General features: G+C 39.9%; 1 non-coding gene and 2 pseudogenes across 1 annotated transcript; 2 read left to right on the forward strand and 1 right to left on the reverse strand.

The window, feature by feature from the left end:
- Positions 1-739: 739 nt before the first annotated feature.
- Positions 740-18,181, reverse strand: LOC111832380 (annotated as a pseudogene).
- On the forward strand, positions 11,338-11,444 carry LOC111828801. Its single transcript, XR_002832561.1, has one exon. It is a non-coding gene; the product is annotated as a small nucleolar RNA R71 (small nucleolar RNA).
- Positions 18,182-19,141: 960 nt separating the features above from the next.
- Positions 19,142-21,055, forward strand: part of LOC111832381 — a 4,083-nt pseudogene continuing 2,169 nt past the window's right edge.

The raw sequence follows: 21,055 nt of genomic DNA on the forward strand, positions 1-21,055 counted from the left end.
CGATCGACACCCGACCTCAGTGTCGATCGACACCACCCGGATTTCCGGTCACGGGCGTTACACTTCTCCCCCACTAACTAGGATTCGTCCTCGAATCCTTCAACACGTCCGTCAGTACACCACTGACCTCTCTGAGGCCCTTATCTAATCAATATACTCACGTTCGAGACCCTATTTGCTCATACACACCCACCTCCCCCATCCATAGGTCGCAACCCATGAATCATACCGGCTCGTCCTCAGGCTTCAACCTTAGACTACGGTATCCAGGAAGTCTCACCACTCCCCCGTTGCTCTCAGGTCGCAACCCTCAAGTCATACCGGCTCACTATTAGGCCACCCGCCTTCTAGCTACGGTATCCGGGAAGTCTCACGCTCGCTCTCGGGTCGTCACCCTCAGGCGTGCACTCTCGTCATCCGAGACCATCACATCATATCCGAGCAAAGAAGTCTAAACCCCCCCGAGCATATCTCTCGATCAGATATACTTCCCGTGGTCCACTTATAGCATCACAATGCTATACTAACCACCACCCCGAGACTTTCCAAAAATAGAACCGTCAAACCCGACACTTTCTATTTTTAGAAACTCGCACATATTTCTTTAACACATGACACCACAAGTCAATCCAAGAAATACTCATCTTATTAATCTCAAATGTCATAATCATTACACCAAAAATGAAAAATACAAAAGAGATACAACTGAAACAACTCAAAAACAACAGAAGCCAACGGTCTACTCCTTGACCTGTTTATCAAACCACTTACGGAACTTTGCCTTCATCCTGACCATTGGCTCCCAAGTCTCCTCCAAGACTCCATCACAGTCCCACTGGACTCTCATCAAAGGAATCTTCTTCCGTCGAAGTTCCTTTACTCGCCTCTCGAGAACCCTCACTGGTCTCGCCTCTAAGGTCATGCTAGGCTGAAGATCCGCCGGAATCGTAGCCAACACCTCATCATCCTTGTGAAAACATTTCCTCAGCATTGACACGTGGAATAACTTATGAAATGCATGCATCACCTCAGGTAACTCCAACCGATAAGCCACTGGTCCAACCCGCTCTACTATCCTGAAAGGACCCATAAATCTCGGACTCAGCTTAGTCTCGGTAAGGGACCTGTTAGGACCACGCAACATCGCCTTCTTGAGTACACCATATCTCCAACCTCAAACTCCAACTCCTTGTGCCTCTTATCAGCATAACACGTCTGCCGATCCTGCGCATCTCTCATGTTCAGCTTCAGAACCCAAATCTTCTCTGAAGTCTCCTGAACAAAATCCACACCATAAATGCTCCTCTCCCCCACTTGGGTCTATCATAGAGGTGGTCCGCTCAGACTGCCCGTCTGTCTGAGGATGGTAAGCCGTGCTCAAATGCACCTCAGTACCCATCTCTTTTTGGAAAGCCTTCCAGAACGCCGAAGTGAACTTTGAATCCCGGTCTGACACAATACTGGCCGGTACTCTATGAAGTCTCACAATCTCCTGTACATACTTCTTAGCTAACACTGCCGCTCCATCAGTTTTCTTGATAGCCAAAAAATGTGCAGACTTAGCCAAACAGTCCACAATGACCCAAATGGCATCCTTGAACCGAGACACTGGCAAACCTACCACGAAATCCATCATGATCATGTCCTATTTCCACTTTGGAATAGGGAGACTCCGCAATAAACCACTCGGCACCTGATGTTCAGCCTTCACTAGTTGACAAACATCGCACTCAGAGACCCACTTCGCCGTGTCCCTCTTCATCCCGACCCAATGATAGTACCTCTTCAGATCTCTGTACATCTTGGTCGCTCCCGGATGAATAGAGAACCTGCTCGCATAAGCCTCACTCAAGATCTCTCGTCTCAACGCCTCATCCTTGGGCACACAAACCCGCCCATGCAAAAGGATAGTACCATTGGCTGCAACCTGATACTCCGACTCAGTATCCTTAGAAGCATTAACGTGCCCCGCATCCTTCTCCTGAGCCGCTCGAACTTTGGTAAGAAGATCTACTCGGTTAGCTGTTTCTAACCCTAGTGGCTCTTGGGAAATAGCACACAACCGCAAGGTGCTAAGTTCTCCCACCAAGGTCTCCATATCCTGCCCTTGAGCTGAAGCCGCCCGCTTCCTGCTCAGAGCATCTGCAACTAGATTAGCCTTACCGGGATGGTAAGCTATCTCCAGATCAAAGTCTGCAACCAACTCCATCCAGCGCCTCTGCCTCAAGTTCAACTCAGGCTGCGTGATTATATACTTCAGACTCTTATGATCTGTAAACACCTGAACCTTCGCTCCATACAGATAAGATCTTCAAATTTTCAGAGCAAAGACCACCGTTGCCATCTCCAAATCATGCATAGGGTAGTTGCCCTCATGCTTCCGCAACTGCCGCGAAGCATAGGCGATCACCTTACCCTGCTGCATCAACACACAAAACCAACTCCCGAAGCATCCGTGTACACCACATACGTCTCTCCCAGCTCTGGTAAAGCTACAACCAGCGTACTCGTCAATATCTCCTTGAGCTGGGCGAAACCCTGCTCACACTCAGGAGTCCACAAAAAAGGAACATCCTTCCCCGTCAGCTTGGTCATCGGCTGAGCTGTGCTGGCAAAGCCCTTCACAAAGCGTCTGTAGTAACCAGCCAATCCCAGAAAGCTCCGAATTTCTGTGGCATTATGCGGTCTAGGCCAATCCCTGATAGCCTTAATTTTCTCTGGATCCAATGAAACTCCCTGTGCAGACACGATATGACCAAAAAAACCCATCTCTCTCTGCCAGAAACTGCACTTGCTAAGCTTAGCATACAGCTTATGCTCCCGCAGCTTCTCCAACACTGTCCGCAAGTGCCCCTCGTGCTCCTCAGGACTCTAAGAATACACCAGAATATCATCGATGAAGATGATAACAAACTCATCCAGAAACGCCTGGAACACACTGTTCATCAGCCTCATGAACGCCGCTGGTGCATTAGTCAACCTGAAAGGCATCACCACGAACTCATAATGCCCATACCTCGTCTTGAAGACCGTCTTACGGATATCGGCCTCGTCGATAGGAATCTGATTGTACCCCGATGCCAAATCAATCTTAGAGAACCACATAGCCCCCCTCAACTGGTCCAACAACTCGTCAATCCGCGGTAAAGGATATTTGTTCTTCACTGTGACTCGGTTAAGTCCCTAGTAATCGATACACAGCCGAAAACTCCCATCCTTCTTCTTAACGAACAACACCGGTGCTCCCCACGGTGAAACACTAGGACGGATGAAACCCTTATCCAGCAGATCCTTCAATTGCTTCTTCAGCTCAGCCATCTCTGTTTGAGCAGTCCGGTACGGAGCCTTAGAGAATGGCGTTGTCCCGGGCTCTAACTCAATCGTGAAGGGATCAGATCGAGATAGTGGTAACCCCTTCAACGACTGAAACACATCCTCGAACTCCTGGACCACCCGAATCTTATCCACTACATAACAATCGTAGCCAAGTAAGCTTCCCGTCCCTTCCGGATCATCTTATCCGCCTGCATCGCCAAAATTACTAAACTCCCTGAAATCGGTCTCACACCCAGGTAATACATCTTCGGTCCATGCCGCTCGAAATAGACTCTCCGCCGATGACAATCCAGATAAACTCCGTGCCGATCCAGCCAATCCATGCCCAAATTTACATCATACAACTCCACCAGACTAATGTATAGATCTGCCGGCATCGACTCTCCTGCAATCAGTACATCCACACCACTAGCCCGTCCCTGAACCTCTACCAACGCGCCTCCTGCGACTTTAACAGCTCCAAAACGACCATCGGGATCTCCTCGAATGTTACCACCCGCCGCGCACTTCGGGGTAATGAAGCTATTCGTATCTCCAGAATCAAAGATCACGTGGGACAAGAACCCGCCCACCAACAAGGTCCCTACACAAAACATTTTCACTAAGACCGCCCACACCAAAATCACAGGAAAACAACAAAAATTCTAAAACAACAGAAGGAAACAGACTGAGTCTTAGAATTAATCCTGTGATTGGCCGTCTAGTGCTTGGCTCTCTTGTCTCCACGGTCGAGTGCCCCCTCGATCCCTCGATCTGTGCCACCAGCGGTGCTCCCAGCTAAGCCAAAGACTGCCCTCCCAGCTGCAATCCTGGCTGCACCCACTGCTGCACTACTGGCTGCATCACCGATTGCATCGTTGCTACCGCCATCTGCTGCAACTTAGGACACCTCGTCTTGATGTGCTCTGTCTCTCTGCAGTGGTAACAGACACGGGTATCCACCCACGGTTTGCCCTTCTTCAGGCAACTCGCCATCCTATGATCCGTGCTCCCACACTTGAAGCACTTCCGGTCACCCGTACTCTCCTTGGAAGTGTCATCCCACTTCCTTTTCTCTCCCTGAGCAGGTTTGCCACCTCTGCTCGGAACCGATTGCGGCTGGGTCTTCTTCGGCTGCACCGACGGACTAGGAATCATCCCGTGACTCCTCAACTCGTCCTCGATCCCCGCCGTTAGCTCAACCAGCTCCACACGCGATGCATAGGCCCGCACTTTGCACCGCACCCTCATATCAGGGCTGAGACCCTTCATGAACCGACGCACCTGCATCTGCTCAGGATCTCCCGCGCGCCCCCAGTACACCAAGAGTCGGCTGAACTCCGAGTCGTACTCCCGCATCGACCACTCGCCCTGAGTCAACGCCAAGAACTGTGACTCCATCCGGTTCAGTGCCTGCGCCTGAAAATACTTGGCATTAGACTCTGCCAAGAAATCTCCCCATACTGCCAATCCTTGCCCCTCTTGGCCAGCACGCCCCGCCACCACAAATGTGCATCACCGGCCAAGTAGTGGGCCGCTAGGTCCACCCGATACGCCTCCGGGCACCTCATCGACTGGAAATACCGCTCCAATCGCACCTGCCACTCATCCGCTACAGCCGGGTCGGAGTCTCCAAAGAACAAGGACAACCCGAACCGCTGCAGCTGCTCCAACATCCTCAGGTAGTACGGCTGCTCGACCACCGCACCTACCCCCTCAGGCTGTACAACCCCAATAACGGGCTGCACACCAGGCCTAACGGGCTGCACACCAGGCCCGACAGGAGCCTGCACCTCACGCTCCAAGAGCTGCGTCAGAAAATTCGCAAGCCGATCATTCTGACCGTGGACTCCACCTGCTGGAACACCCCCAACCAGATTTCCAACAACACTAGTACCGTTCCCGGACGAACCGGCTCCCACAGCACTCACACTCTCACCACCCACGGGCCCCTCCTGATGCGACTGGAATTTGCTAACAAAATCGGCCGTAGCACTCCGGTCCACACTCGTATCGCTACCGGAGACTACACCACGCCCCCTACCGCGACCACGCCCACGACCACGACCACGACCGACAGCTCCACCTCTAACCATATGCATTACAACAGAAGACTAACAACACCAAAGATAAACACCAAAACACATAATTTATCGTGGAATCTCATTGAAGGCTCGAGAGGATGATATAGGTCTCCATGCTCACACAATTGATAAAACACACAAATCAATCAGCATGCAATCCACATCATCGTTGCTCCTCAATGAAATTCACACATCATATCACAATTTACCAATTAAATCTCGTCCTAGAACCGTAAATGCTCTGATACCAAATTGAAAGAACCCATCCCGTTTTTTTTTTTTTTTTGAAAAGCATGCAGACCGGATTAACCCAACTAATTGTAAACCAACTAAACCAGCCTAATCAATTCAAATCAATTAAATCACAAATAACATAACCATCAAAAGACTTAAACACAATCCATGAAATTAATTCCATTAAACCAACAAGTTCAACCAAACATTATTCCAGAAACATGAGCACCCTAACATGCTTCTAAATTCCGTTCTAACACCCTAACAAATCTAACAATAATCTAAAACACCAGTGAGCGCCTAGATCATCCTCTTCTACTCGCCATGATTCCACAGACCACACTTTGCTTTTACCTGCATTAAAGAAAGATATGCATAAGTATTTCATAAATACTTAGTGAGGCAATCATCCCACCACTGGCTATACACACAAGCACATTCAACCATTATCCAAAGAAAAGAACCAAACAACCAATAAAAGATAGACCAGAATCGCTTCTGACTATCGGTGTCGTTCGACATCCGCCACTGGTGTCGATCGACACTCCAATCGTAAAACGCATTTATCCTCGCGAGAGGAAACGTTGGTGTCGATCGACACCGACTCTCGGCAGACGCTCCAACTGCGTTTCTCACTAGATCTATTCTCCAAATCACCATCATTATATGAGCGAGTCTCCAAGGGGTTCCACATGCATCAATTATCAAATAAACAGCCAAACAAGCAAAGAAATTAATCAAACAATCATCAAACTCCTAAAAAAATGATCAAACATGCTTAGATAAGCCTGGTCATGCACTCACCTCTTTAAACAAGAAAGAACAGCAACGAACAGGGACTTGCAAGGGTGGAAACGATCTCCACAGACACCAAACACCACAGATCAACCTTCCTCTAGCCTTGAACCACCAAGAACAAGCTTTGATCCTTCCTAAAACCCACTCAAAGGCACCAAAAATGATCAAACTCACTCTCTATTCTCTCATAAACTCACAAAGCGACAAAGTGAAGTTTTAAGAGAGAAACGGCGCTCCAAAGCTTATAACCGTTAAACCTAGGTTTCCCCAAACCAAGCCTCAATTAAACTGACGATCTTAAACCGTTAAACCAAAATTACTAGTGTCGATCGACACCCGACCAAAGTGTCGATCGATACCACCCGGATTTCCGGTCACGGGCGTTACAATTCTCCCCCACTAACTAGGATTTGTCCTCGAATCCTTCAACACGTCCGTCAGTACACCACTGACCTCTCTGAGGCCCTTATCTAATCAATATACTCACGTTCGAGACCCTATTTGCTCATACACACCCACCTCCCCCATCCATAGGTCGCAACCCATGAATCATACCGGCTCGTCCTCAGGCCTCAACCTTAGACTACGATATCCAGGAAGTCTCACCACTCCCCCTGCTCTCAGGTCGCAACCCTCAAGTCATACCGGCTCACTATTAGGCTACCCGCCTTCTAGCTAAGGTATCCGGGAAGTCTCACGGTCGCTCTCGGGTCGTCACCCTCAAGCGTGCACTCGAATCGTCATCCGAGGCCATCACATCATATCCAAGCAAATAAGTCTAAACGCCTCCGAGCATATCTCTCGATCAGATATACCTCCTGTGGTCCACTTATAGCATCGCAATGCTATACTAACCACCACCCCGAGACTTTCCAAAAATAGAACCGTCAAACCCGACACTTTCTATTTTTAGAAACTCGCACATATTTCTTTAACACATGAAACCACAAGTCAATCCAAGAAATACTCATCTTATTAATCTCAAATGTCATAATCATTACACCAAAAATGAAAAATACAAAAGAGATACAACCGAAACAACTCAAAAACAACACAAGCCAACGGTCTACTCTTCGACCTGCTTGTCAAACCACTTCCGGAACCTTGCCTTCATCCTGCCCAAAAGCATCTCCAGACACGGGCGTGACAAAAACAAAATCAGAATACGAAACTAATGGAACTAGATACTAATGTAGAGGTCGAGACTTTATAGTTGAATTATTAGGGCTAACTCTCACAATTATCCAACTTAGTTTTACTTTTTAAAAATAGAAAATTTTACTCAAACACAATATTCACAATAAATTTTGAAATATTTTAACATAAAAATTAACAAAAAATTAAGTATTTTCGTTTTCCAAATTAATAAAAGTTCAACTATATATTTCAATTAGTTTTATATCATTTATTTTTGGGGAAATTTCAAAAATACCCCTTTTCATATACCTCTTTTTAAAAATACCTCTTTTCAAACTTTATAAAAAAAAACCACTAAAAATATTGAAATTTATCCAAATATGTGTATAAGCTTATAAATAAATACACAAATTACATTTATATGTGTATAAAACTTTATATACCTTTTATATATCGTAAAAAGAAATCATGAAAACCTTATAAAAATTGTATATCTTCCTAGCATCATCTCCAATTCCTTCATTAAAAATCTTTCCCGATTGAATATCCCAATATAGAAAATATTCCTTACATAAACCATTAAAAAGGTTAGAATTGCAATAAACAATCAAAACACGGCAAAAATAATACAACACTAAAACACAATTATAACATCAAATAGAATTACAAACTCATAAATGGGTGATAAGAAACTCGAATAATGAAAACTATTCGAAAAAATCAAATACAAATAAAATCATATTATCAAAATATGAACTACACCAAAAAAAGATATTTTTTTTAAAAGTAAGAACTACGAAACTAATGAAACCAAATACTAATTTAGAGGTCGAGACTCTATATTTATAGTTGAATTGTTAGGGCTAACCAGCATATTATCCAACTCGATTAACTTTTTAAAATAGAATTTACTCAAACACAATATTCAAAATAAATTATTAGGTAATTTAATAATAAAAAAACTCAGTATTTTCGTTTTTATATTTAACAAAAAATAAAATTTTACATTTTGATTATTTTTATATTATTTATTTATTATGAAAATGAAATATTAAATTTAGAAATATTTCCATATTTTATAATATATCTTTATGACCGTATTTCTTATTATTTTCCTTTTTACTAAAAAGCTTAATAGAGAAATTATCGTAATTTAAAAACTGTTAACTAATGAGATGTCTAATTATTATTGGTTATTTAAAATCCTATGTGGACACCTTCAAAATCTTATAGCCTCAACGTTTATATAGTATAGACTAGGTTTTGCACCCACGCGATATAATTTTGTGAAAACTATTTATGAATGACGATTAATGAATTCACTACTCTTAAAAAAATCGTCCATCTAAAATTTTTAATTCGAAATTATATGCATTTTCTACCATAATTTAGTTTGATGTTTCAAAAATACTCAGACAAAATTTCATAAAAACAACAAACAAAGTAACTAACCAAGATATCAATAAATAATAAAAACAAATAAAGATATCGGATTGTGGTTTTTACCTTAGCATCATCAGCCTAACATCATACTCCAAGTACATAAACCATAAAAAAGAAAAAAGTTAGAATTGCACTAAACAATTAAAACACAGAAAAATAATACAACACTATTAAAAAACACAATATAATCTCAAATGGAATAAAAAAATATAAAAATATAAAAATATAAAAATATAAGCAATTCAAATAATACAAACAATTCCAAAAACGCTAAATACAAAGAAAATCATATTATCAAAAATATGAGCTACACCAACAACAACAAAAACCAGAATACGAAACTAATGGAACCAGATACTAATGTAGAGGTCGAGACTCTATATTTACTGTTTAATTGTTAGGGATAACTGCATAATTATCCAACTTAGTTTTACTTTTTAAAAATAGAAAATTTTACTCAAACACATTATTCACAATAAATTTTGAAATAATTTAACATAAAAATTAACAAAAAATTAAATATTTTCGTTTTTAGAATTAATAAAAGTTCAATTATATATTTTGATTAGTTTTATATCATTTATCTTCTCCAATTTCTCCAATTTCCCTTTCGAATATCCCAATATAGACAATACTCCTTACATAAGCCATTAAAAACTTAGAATTGCACTAAACAATCAATACACGGCAAAAAATAATACAACATTAAAAAACAATTATAACCTCAAATAGAATTACAAACTCATAAATGGGTGATAAGCTACTCGAATAATAGAAACTATTCGGAAAACGCAATAGAAAGAAAATCATATTATCAAAATATGAACTAAACCAAAAATAAAAAAGAATTTAACAAAAAAGTTAGAACTACGAAACTAATGGAACCAAGTACTAATTTAGAGGTATAGACTCTATATTTATAGGTGAATTGTGAGGGCTAACCAGTACAATTATCCAACTCGATTTTTGATAACCCTATATTTTTATACTCTTAAGCATATGTTTTGTGCATTATTTGCATGTCTAGGTCTTTACTTCTTAGGGTTTCTAGTCTCTTTGCATTATATTTCGCATCTAGGATTTTTAGCATAGGTATTTGCATATCATCTGCATTTTAGAGCAAAAACAGGTACATTCGGACACTGCAAAGCATGGACCCGATCGAGTGTGTCCAGCCCGACCAAGCGAGCACGATCGAGCACCCGGACTCACAAGAGGAAGCTGAACACGGAAGAGCCGAGAGAGGACCCGAACGAGCCCAACAAGCACCCGACCGAGCTCTCTTTAAACCGACATTGTAATTTGTCTTTTTGTGTTTTAGGGCTTCCTGCCTTTAGTATAAATAGACCCCTTGGGTCATTAAGCTAAAAATGAGTTTTCATTAGGGTTTTTCTCTGTAGCCACCAAACATTTCCAGAAACTTGTAATCTTTATATCTTTTGATCTATTGAGAACTTGGAGTTGTGTTTTTACAATATCTTGCTCCTTAGATCATTATCTATCTAGTTATGAAAGATTCAAAGATTTCTGGGTTTGTGTTCTTCATGATGAACTCCAGATCTGAGTAGTTTCTCTAGTGTTTAGAGGATGGGTTAGGTGATGAGGAATCTTAGTTTCTAGGGTTGCTTAAGTATAGATTTAGGTAGATTCCTTCTGGATTAGGAGATCTTAATGCTATCTTAGCATTAACCATGTGGGATTAGATCTTAGACATTCCAGCACTCAAAAAGTGTTCAAATGGATTGTCTGATCAACTAATGCCAGAGATCTATTTGCTTACCCAAGAGATTGGTTGTTAAGGAGTAGATTGACATTAATGAGCTTGTTCTTTATGCCTATTTATAGTCTGTTTCATCAATGAAAGTTGAGATTAGGAAGTGCTATAGATCTGATAATCTTTGCCAAGATATTGGACTGATTAGGTTAAGTGGTTCATTGTCTAGGATTAGATCTATCTGAGCATGTTAAGCATCCCAAAGATACTAAGAGGATTCATCACCCCATTAGCCCATCCTTAAGACACTTTGTTTATCTGATTAATTATCTGCTTTTACTTATTGCTTTCAATATTGCTTCTTTTGTTTACTTTTATGCATTAGAGTTCTTTAAACCAAACCTTGAATTACTTGGCTTGGCTTGATTAGATCTGCTATATCTTGATTGCTTTCAATACATCCATTTGGATCGATACCTCTTATGCTACATCGCATTGGGGAATTGAACTCCAAGGGTACAAAAATACATGTTTCAATTTGGCAAGCAATCAAGTAGGCGAAACTTAGGTAGTATCCCTCGATAGAGAGTACTAAGCAGCGACTCATTGCTGAAACCGTGGTGAGGACACTGTGACTGATAGCTCTTGAATCGTTCCCATGCTTCATAAAAGGTTTCGTTGTTACGCTGAGCAAAGCTAGAGATATCATTCCTCAATCTGGCGGTTCTTGCATTGGAGAAAAATTTGGATAGGAATGCTTTTTTACACTCCTCCCAGGTCGTGATTGAACCGGCTGGCAAAGACTTCTCCCATTGATGAGCCTTGTCGCCTAAGGAGAAAGGGAACAATCGCAGCTTGAACCCATCTTCGCTCACCCCGTTGATTTTTGTTAAGCCACACATTCGATCGAACTCATCGAGGTGATCGAGTGGATCCTCCATTGATAATCTATGGAATTTATTTCCTTGTATCATTGAGATGAGACTGCTTTTAATTTCGAAGTTATTGTTCTGGACTGCTGGCGGGACTATTCCTTGTCTAGTTGTGTGGTTTCGTGGGGCATCACCGGATCTGATTAGGGTTGGGGCGCATGGTGGAGGCTCCATTTCCACTTGATGAGGGTTGTTGTCTTATGCTTGAACGCGTTGCTTTCTGAGTTGTCTTGGCAAGCGGTCAATGTTGTTGAGGTAATTGAGTAGGTGCTGGTTGCCTTTGATCTGGTGTGCATGCAAGGTTACTCGATCAGAAACACGTGGCAGACTCGATCGGATCTGTAGTTGGCCCGGTCGAGTGCAGAGTGTAGCTCGGTCGAGTGCAGAGTGTAGCTCGGTCGAGTGCAGAGTGTAGCTCAGTCGAGTGCAGAGTGTAGCTCGGTCGAGTGTACCTGAGATGCAAGACAAACAAGTAGCAACGGTAGAAATCAATAATCGAATATAAAAGAAAGTAAAAGAACTTGATCTAGATAGAACTGAGATCCTAAATGGAAAGAATAACATCCAAATGGCAGCGGCGCCAAATTGAAACAAACTGAAACAGGTATTTTTGTACCCTTGCAGTTCAATTCCCCAATGCGATGTAGCATAAGAGGTATCGATCCAGATGGATGTATTGTAAACAATCAAGATATAGCAGATCTAATCAAGTCAAGCCAAGTAATTTAAGGTTTGGTTTAAAGAACTCTAATGCATAAAAGTAAACTAAAGAAGCAATAATGAAAGCAATAAGTAAAAGCAGATAATCAATCAGATAGACAAAGGGTCTTAAGGATGGGCTAATGGGGTGATGAATCCTCTTAGTATCTTTGGGATGCTCAACATGCTCAGATAGATCTAATCCTAGACAATGAACCACTTTACCTAATCAGTCCAGTCTCTTGGCAAAGATTATCAGATCTATAGCACTTCATAATCTCAACGTTCATTGATGAAACATACTATAAATAGGCATAAAGAACAAGCTCATTAAAAATTGAAACAGGTATTTTTGTACCATTGGAGTTCAATTCCCCAATGCGATGTAGCATAAGAGGTATCGATCCAGATGGATGTATTGTAAACAATCAAGATATAGCAGATCTAATCAAGTCAAGCCAAGTAATTCAAGGTTTGGTTTAAAGAACTCTAATGCATAAAAGTAAACTAAAGAAGCAATATTGAAAGCGATAAGTAAAAGCAGATAATCAATCAGATAAACAAAGGGTCTTAAGGATGGGCTAATGGGGTGATGAATCCTCTTAGTATCTTTGGGATGCTTAACATGCTCAGATAGATCTATTCCTAAACAATGAACCACTTAACCTAATCAGTCCAATCTCTTGGCAAAGATTATCAGATCTATAGCACTTCCTAATCTCAACTTTCATTGATGAAACATACTATAAATAGGCATGAAGAACAAGCTCATTAATGTCAATCTACTCCTTAACAACCAATATCTTGGGTAAGTAAATAGATCTCTGGCATTCCTTGATCAGACATTCCAAATACTCAATAGATCAAAAGATATAAAGATTGCAAGTTTCTAGGAATGTTTGGTGGCTACAGAGAAAAACCCTAATGAAAACTCGTTTTTGGCTTAATGACCTAAGAGGTCTATTTATAATAAAGGCATGAAGCCGTAAAACAGAGAAAGACAAATTACAAAGTCGGTTTGAGGTGAGCTTGGTCGGGTGCATGTTGGGCTCGTTCGGGTCCATCCAAGACTCGGTCGGGTCCATTGCTTAGTTAAAAAATCTGGTAATTCACTCCATCTGATCGGGTCAGATAGTGGCTTGGTCGGGTCAGCTTCAATCTTCAATCTGGATGTATATACCTTCAGTAAAACAGTGATAACTCAATTTCCAACAAGTTTGATGAAGAACGTGGAAGCTAGAACCCAACTCAAGATCTTCATTCGAGTCTATCTTTGAGGGACGTATAATGCATCCGATCGGATGATTGTTGACGCGGTCGAGTTGGTTGGTCGAGTGCCTCCTTTTTCATTCTTTATACTTCCAATTCTCTTGTTTAGTCCCAAAAATGAAAAGAACACCTTCCTTCTCTTTTAGAGCTCCAAAACACCTAATAATGCTCGAAATTCACAAAATATGCAATACTAATGCAAAAACAACCTAAGAGTGGAAAATGAAAGAAAAGAGACTCTAATGCATATGAAACAAGACTCAAACTATGAAAAAACATGCAATAAAAGTATGCCTAAATTGGGTAAAATATGGGGTTATCAACTGATTTAACTTTTTAAAATAGAAATTTACTCAAACACAATATTCACAATAAATCTCAGTATTTTCGTTTTAAAATTTAACAAAAATTAAAATTTTGCATTTTGATTATTTTTATATAATTTATTTATTATGAAAATGAAATATTAAATTTAGAAATATCTCCATATTTTATAATATATCTTTTATGTCCATAATCTTATTATTTTCCTTTTTACATTAAAAACTTAATAAAGAAATTATTGTAATTTGAAAAATGTTAAATATTGAGATGTCTAATCCCTATTGGTCGTTTAAAATCCTATGTGGAAGCTTTCAAAAGCTTATAGCCTCAACTTTTATAAAGTATAGACTAGGTTGTGAACCCACGCGTAGCGTGGGTTTATTTGATATAATTTGGTAACATTATATTTAATTGATGATAGTTATAAAATTTTCATACAGAAAGTTAGATTACTATTAAGGCATAAAATTCATTTCAAATACACATTTAAGAAAATTATAAAATCAATTTTGTAAAGGAATCAAATAAGATCAAAATAATCATGGATCTATCTTGTTTTTTTCATATTTAATTGGGCACAAACACCTATGTCTTTTTATTTTTCCTCACATTCATCGTTTTCATATTTTTCATATATATACGGGCGAAAATAGTTTTTGTCCACATAAATCACTTAGACTATGTATCTATCAAGTCGTTGGTGAGAAAGAGAGGATGTTGGGGTGAGAACTACAGTTGATCACCAATATTGAGGGTTTTGTGCATATCCTTGTACTTTTAGGTTTTCTTTCTTAGGCGTTTTTCGGGCTACTAATGGTTTACTTAAACAAAACTAAATCATGTTGTTTCCTTTTATATAAGATTTAAAACTGTCACCAGTGTTTATCCTCAACACCTCACATGCATAATGGTGCTCTTGGTTGTCTTTGATCTTTGCAAAATCTTTCATTGTCTCATTAGTTTTAGACCTAGAAGGAACGACAAACATGGGCACCATAAAAGTTAATCATAGCTTCATAACTTTATCTGACAGTTCCGCAGCACATATTTCTTCACAGTTATACTTAAAAAGTTGATATATGTCAGCATGGACTTATATATGAACTCTACATCTAGGGTGGAAGAGGGCCTAGTTTCAACATCAATGGCACGAAGCATGTCCTTTTTTATGCTTTCTTTCACTGACATCTTTCATTTCTGCCACTAACTTGTATTTGGGCCATAACAACCATCTATGCAATGGATGACGACTATGAGCAAGAGGAAGAAGAAGATGAAGGTCTTTATGATATAATGGATACGAAAAAGGATGAATATGTGAGTGATGGATACAGCGATGGTGATAATAGTGAAGAAGAAGAACATTAAAGCGATGACTCAGAGACTGAAACTGATGGATATTGAAACATGTATTTTTGTACCCTTGGAATTCAATTCCCCAATGCGATGTAGCATAAGAGGTATCGATCCAGATGGATGTATTGTAAACAATCAAGATATAGCAGATCTAATCAAGTCAAGCCAAGTAATTCAAGGTTTGGTTTAAAGAACTATAATGTTTAAAAGTAAACTAAAAAAGCAATATTGAAAGCAATAAGTAAAAGCAGGTAATCAATCAGATAGACAAAGGGTCTTAAGGATGGGCTAATGGGGTGATGAATCCACTTAGTAACTTTGGGATGCTTAACATGCTCAGATAAATCTAATCCTAGACAATGAACCACTTAACCTAATCAGTCCAATCTCTTGGCAAAGATTATCAGATCTATAGCACTTCCTAATCTCAACTTTCATTGATGAAACATATTATAAATAGGCATAAAGAACAAGCTCATTAATGTCAATCTACTCCTTAACAACCAATCTCTTGGGTAAGCAAATAGATCTCTGGCATTAGTTGATCAGACATTCCATTTGAACACTTTTTGAGTGCTGGAATGTCTAAGATCTAATCCCACATGGTTAATGCTAAGATAGCATTAAGATCTCCTAATCCAGAAGGTATCTACCTAAATCTATACTTAAGCAACCCTAGAAACTAAGATTCCTCATCACCTAACCCATCCTCTAAACCCTAGAAAAACTACTCAGATATGGAGTTCATCATGAAGAACACAAACCCAAAAATCTTTGAATCTTTCATAACTAGATAGATAATGATCTAAGGAGCAAGATATTGTAAGAAACAACTCCAAATTCTCAATAGATCAAAAGATATAAAGATTACAAGTTTCTGGAAATGTTTGGTGGCTACAGAGAAAAACCCTAATGAAAACTCATTTTTAGCAACCCAAAGGGTCTATTTATACTAAGGGCAGGAAGCCCTAAAACACAAAAAGACAAATTACAAAGTCGGTTTAAGGTGAGCTCGGTCGGGTGCTTGTTGGGCTCGTTCGGGTCCTCTCTCGGCTCGTCCGTGTTCAGGTTCCTCTTGTAAGTCCGGGTGCTCGATCGTGCTCGCTTGGTCGGGCTGGACACACTCGATCAGGTCCATGCTTTGCAGTGTCCGAGTGTACCTGTTTTTGCTCTAAAATGCAGATGATATGCAAATCCCTATGCTAAAGATCCTAGATGCAAAATATAATGCAAAGAGACTAGAAACCCTAAGAAGTAGAGACCTAGACATGCAAATAATGCACAAAACATATGCTTAACAGTATAAAATATAGGGTTATCAACTCCCCCAAACTTATTCTTTGCTTGGCCTCAAGCAAATTCAAAGTAGGGAGAGAGGTTTGAAGGTGGGGACTCAGAACCAAAACTTGCTGCAAAAGAGTTTAAAATCAATGTCCTAGTTCGTAATTCTAGAATGCAATTCAAAAGCTGTACTCTGAAGACATTAGCCATTCCTATTTCAACACAAGATGTCATAAGTCTTATAACCTAGACAAGCAATCAAGTCAGCCATCCTTTTTAACATTCATTAAGTAGCAACAATGAATCTGGATGTGAATTTGAATTTAAACTCATTTGGCTAGGCAAGTAAAAGGTTCAAGAGATAAAGAGAGTCTCTTTTGTAAGTGCAACAAGGATGCGTGGACTTGCTGGAACAAGCTGGTAGCTGTTTCAGAATGAAAGCGTAATAAGTAAGGAGCAAAAGCTGACGTGGACAATATGCTAACAGACCTGATGACGTGGAGGCCTAAGGAAAGAACAGTCTGTCTTAAGAAAGAAGATATTCGTTTGAAAATTTGGTGGTATCCAAGATAGAAACACTAACCTAGGAGATCGAGCAACCTTATGAATATAAAAGGGGTTGTTGTGATGCTTGCTAGGATTAGCCGTTTAAGGGAAGAAAAAGTGTTGTGAAGCTTTTTTTTTAAGAGAGTAGTGTTTACTCTATATCGGAAAACAAGAAGGATAAGTGATGGAGCGGAAGCTTCTAGGGATAGGACTAGAGATCCGTTGATTCTCAGAATACCCGGAAATCTAGGGTTTGAGAGTCCTCCTCTCAGGGCTTTCGCAAAAGCTCTTGGATTTGTGAATACTCTTCACAGTGGTTATAATAACCTCTTTAAAACTTTCGATTAATCAATATATCAAAATAACTGAATACAATAGGAGGCTTAAGAAGCCTATTTATAATAAAGCATAAAACCCTAAAACTAAGAATATTCTAGAATAATTATAATAAATAAATTAAGAGATAATAATAAGAGATATTTGGAATATCTCGCTGCATCAGGTCTCGCCGGCCAAGAAAAGATTCGTCCTCGAATCTTGTATCTGCGCTGCATCAGCTCCCGCCGGCCAAGAAAGATTCTCCCTCGAATCTTCAGCAGATTTTTTAGCAAAAGTGATCTTTGTAGATCCATCTTTATCTCTGTCGGTTGATTTAGCTCGATTTTTGCACAATCCCGGTTTGATCCGAAATTTGCACGAACTGTAACTGACCCAAAATTTGCACGAACCGGATCTGACCCGAAAATTGCACGAACCGGATCTGACCAAAATTTCGCACAAATCACCTCCTCGACGGATGTACAGGTCGGAACTTGCATGAAACTTACACAAATCGGTGGTTTCATGATTTCTGCAGAAAACCCGAATTTTGCACGGATCTGATTTCGCCCGAACTTTGCACAAATAAGATCTTCTTCATAAACATCATAGATCGGATCACCAACAATTTCTCTGTAGATCTGGTGGTTCTCCTCTCTCTCGATAAAAGGACTTTCGTCCAAGATAGGGTAGATGCAATCACTTGCCATGTGATAACCAGAATCGTTCATTGATTAAGAAATCAAAGAGACGCAGCTCTGATACCAAATGATGGAGCGGAAGCTTCTAGGGATAGGAATAGAGATCCGTTGATTCTCAGAATACCCGGAAATCTAGGGTTTGAGAGTCCTCCTCTCAGGGCTTTCGCAAAAGCTCTTGGATTTGTGAATACTCTTCACAGTGGTTATAATAACCTCTTTAAATCTTTCGATTAATCAATATATCAAAATAACTGAATACAATAAGAGGCTTAAAAACGTATTTATAATAAAATATAAAACCCTAAAACTAAGAATATTCTAAAATAATTATAATAAATAAACTAAGAGATAATAATAAGAGATATTTGGAATATCTCGCTGCATCAGGTCTCCCCGGCCAAGAAAAGATTCGTCCTCGAATCTTGTATCTGCGCTGCATCAGCTAATGATGGAGCGGAAACTTCTAGGGATAGGACTAGAGATCCGTTGATTCTCAGAATACCCGGAAATCTAGGGTTTGAGAGTCCTCCTCTCAGGGCTTTCGCAAAAGCTCTTGGATTTGTGGATACTCTTCACAATGGTTATAATAACCTCTTTAAATCTTTCGATTAATCAATATATCAAAATAACTGAATACAATAGGAGGCTTAAGAAGCCTATTTATAATAAAGCATAAAACCCTAAAACTAAGAATATTCTAGAATAATTATAATAAATAAATTAAGAGATAATAATAAGAGATATTTGGAATATCTCGCTGCATCAATAAGAAAGAGTGTTGTTCTTTAGATCCGTTCTTGTTTAAGGTTAGAAATCTCAGGTGACAAGCTGAATCGGTTCAGGCTGTGTGTAAAACCAATTAAGAGAGTTGTAAACTTCTTAATCAGATTTCTAATAAAGAGTATAACTCAGTGGTTCTGAGTTTTGGTATCAGAGCGGGCATCTGTACCAAGTTGTATCTTTACAACAGGTGAGGTTCCTGCGGAAGGGATGGCCTCGACCAAAGAGTATATTGCTGTGGGACGATCAATCATGATTGAGAGGACTAACTACGGTCACTGGAAGGTGAAGATGCGAGCCCTCATTCGAGGTCTTTGTAAAGAAGCTTGGATCGCTACAAACTTGGGATGGTCTCCACCGATCATGAAAACTAAATATGGGGAGGATATCCTAAAGCCTGAGGATAGGTGGACTGATTCAGAAGAAGCAAAACCTACAGCAAACGCAAAAGGGTTATCTCTGATATTTAACTCAGTAAGTGAAAATCAGTTCAAGCGAAGTCAAAACTGTGAATCAGCTAAAGAAGCGTGGGATAAGCTGGCTAAAGCTTATGAAGGGACAAGCAGTGTCAAACGATCAAGGATTGATATGATGGCGTCGAAGTTTGAAAATCTCACTATGGATGAATCTGAGACAATTGAAGAGTTTAGTGGGAAGCTAAGTGCAATTGCAAGTGAAGCACAAAACCTTGGCAAAACATACAAAGACAAAAAACTTGTCAAGAAATTGCTTCGTTGCTTACCATCGAGGTTCGAGAGTAAGAGGACTGCAATGGGCACATCGTTAGACACTGACAATATTGAGTTTGAAGAAGTAGTAGGCATGCTGCAAGCTTATGAATTAGAGATCACTGCTGGGAAAAACAATACGTCTAAAGGAATGCCTTTCATGGCATCTAGTGAGAAACAAGAACTTCAAGATCTTAAGGAGGAGATGAGCTTGATGGCCAAGAATTTCACAAGAGCTTTAAGAAGAGTTGAGAGAAGAGATTTTGTGAATAATCAACTGAACGAACGTGATAGAGACAGAGAAAGGAATGTGAAGAAAAATGAAATCCAATGTCATGAATGTCAAGGATTTGGACATATCAAGTCTGAGTGTCCATCGCTGAAGAGAAAGGAACTGAAATGCACTGAATGCAAGGGAATTGGTCACACAATGTATGACTGCATAGGCTCATCTACCATGAAGGATAAGTCTTACATCCGTTGAAAGTGATAGCAACTCAGAAGATGATTATTCAACGGATGAATATACGGGGTATGTTGCGTTCATGGGAAGGCTAGAGGATGGAGACTCATCTAGTGAAAGTGAATCAACCAGTGAGAAAAGTGAGTTAGAAAGTGAATCAGATGCTGAAAAGGAGTTTGACATCAATTATGAATTCAGAAGTTTGTATGATAGTTGGCTTGCTCTAGGAAAAGAAAAGGTGTCTTGGTTAGAAGAAAAAATCATCCTTCAAGTTCAGAATGATCAGCTAACAAAAGAGCTCACTGCTGAAACAGAGAAGAATCAACAAATCATTCATGAGCTCTCTGTAGAAACTGAGAAAAACAGAAGTCTCAGACAAGATAGAGTGATACACAAAGAAAGATCTACATGATGAATAGTGGAACTAAAGATCTAAATAGCATTCTGGCTATAGGAAGAGTTGGGAAGTCAAATTTCGGAATTGGATATCATGGAGGTGAATCGAGTGAGAAGACATTGTTCGTAAAGGTTCAGCATGTTAAGAACAATTCTTGTCAGACACGTTCAGAAAACAGAGCTAAAGCTGTTCTAACAAGACCTGCAATAGTGAAACTGCAGAATCATCGTCAGAGAACTGTCAGTGGTTTTGAGTGCTATTATTGTGGACGTCATGGTGATATCAAAACGAACTGCTACAGATATATATACAAGGTTAAGAAGCTGCTGCATCAAGGAAAGTTTCATCCACATAAGTTAAGAGAAACACAAGTGTATGTTGCTAAATCTGATATGTACTGTCATGTTGCATATACCTCATCAGAGAATGTGTCAACCAAACCGTGGTACTTCGACAGTGGTGCTTCAAGTCACATGACAGGAAATCAGTCAAATCTCAACAATTATACACCAGTCAAAGAAATAAAAGTCACTTTT

Source organism: Capsella rubella, unplaced genomic scaffold, assembly GCF_000375325.1.
Source record: "Capsella rubella cultivar Monte Gargano unplaced genomic scaffold, Caprub1_0 scaffold_1, whole genome shotgun sequence".
NCBI classification, from domain to species: Eukaryota; Viridiplantae; Streptophyta; class Magnoliopsida; order Brassicales; family Brassicaceae; genus Capsella; species Capsella rubella.